The 1,517-nt window shown below is 39.6% G+C and overlaps 1 long non-coding RNA gene across 1 annotated transcript; it reads right to left on the reverse strand.

Moving 5' to 3' along the window:
* Positions 1 to 678: 678 nt before the first annotated feature.
* LOC131995184 (uncharacterized) lies at positions 679 to 1,017 on the reverse strand. The gene is made up of 2 exons (XR_009397233.1): positions 851 to 1,017; positions 679 to 786 (listed from the first exon to the last, which is right to left on the reverse strand). It is a non-coding gene; the product is annotated as an uncharacterized LOC131995184 (long non-coding RNA).
* Positions 1,018 to 1,517: the final 500 nt, after the last annotated feature.

Genomic DNA, 1,517 nt, shown 5'->3' on the forward strand with positions numbered 1-1,517 from the left:
ATTTTTTTTTATTGATGCGACCCCAGGGCAAAAGATGATGGGATGGGACCTCCCCTGAAGAGGCGACGAGAGCTAGCCGGCATTTTTTGTTCAGCATTTTTGTCAAATGTTGTGTTAATTATGTTAGTGCAGGTCATCAAAGCACAAAGTAATAGCCCATTTGAATTAAGGAAATAGACCAACACTGAATCCTGATTAGAATGTGGAGAAGTAGGCAGCTTCGTAACCGTTTTGGAAATTTCAAAAGTCTGTTGTACGAAGGGCCGATACTTCAAAACGGGAAATGAAGGAGGACGTGCATAATTCAGCAACAGGGGAATTTAGTGGCATACTTTTTTGTTATGTGAAAATGTATTTTGCACTAAGTGTACTGTGTCGTTATTTTTGTGTAGTGTTAGTTACAGTTTAATGTTGTGACCAAATCTATGTCAGACCTGATAGCCGCTCTAAATAGGATTTAGAGGCCCGTTGTATCAGGCAAATAGGTATGAAATCGGCATCATTTGCAAGATATTGGTGTCGAATGCACAAAAAAAAAAAAATTATTTTGTTTTAATTTTGATTTCACAGATTTCAGACTGGTGCTCGAAAGAGAGTCAATAATATAACCCGTACCCATCACTACTCACGTAAAACCCCCGAATATAATATATGTGTTCTAGATAAGAGAAAAATAAATACTCTAAATAAACTAATACAATTTAATATAGGCGTTAAAATTATTGTCCAATTAGAGAAAGGTTATGAGCATTCAGACTCGATCCCAGGCGAAAAAGAGAAAAATTCCTGAAAGTTTTGATGCAAATAATTCATTTATAGAAAGCGAAGAGAAGAGAAGTAGATACGTTACCGATATGTCTGTTGGAAACCAGGCTAGTAAAAGCCAAATCACCGATTTGTCTGGGACCATAGGATCGGGGACAGGCAACAACAATACATCGGGTCCATCAGCTGGTGGGACACCGATTGGAGGGGCCAGGTCTGAACCGGCAGGAAATGGTAATGTAGAGGTCCTTAGGCAACAAAGAGTCCTCGAAAACAATGTTTGTATGGTCCAGAATGAATTAGGTGGTTTGAAGAATACAATAGGACGGTTATCAGAGACTGTAAAAAGGTTAACTGAACTTACCTTGAATCGAAATGTACCCAGTTCATCGGCGTCTAATTCTGGCTTAGGGGGCTTGGACAATTTGTCTGCACCACAAACAGGAAATAATGACAATCGCCCAACCAACGGCAATTCTGTGGCAGGTTCAGTATGTAGTCATTTTCCGAATGATACACTGAGGGAAAATATGCGTGTCCAAATAGACAAGTTGGGACTAAGGTTTGATGGCATTTCAAGTGGTATTTCCGTTGAAGAGTTCGTGTATCGTCTTGAATACTTTCAGGGACAGTACCATATTCCATGGGCAGAGATATTAAGGGATTTTTCTTTAATAGTATCCGGTTCAGCCGAGTCATGGTATTGGCTATCCCTGAAAACAAATCAGTTTTCGGATTGGCCCAGTTTGAAG

This window comes from Stomoxys calcitrans, chromosome 2, assembly GCF_963082655.1.
Source record: "Stomoxys calcitrans chromosome 2, idStoCalc2.1, whole genome shotgun sequence".
NCBI lineage: Eukaryota > Metazoa > Arthropoda > Insecta > Diptera > Muscidae > Stomoxys > Stomoxys calcitrans.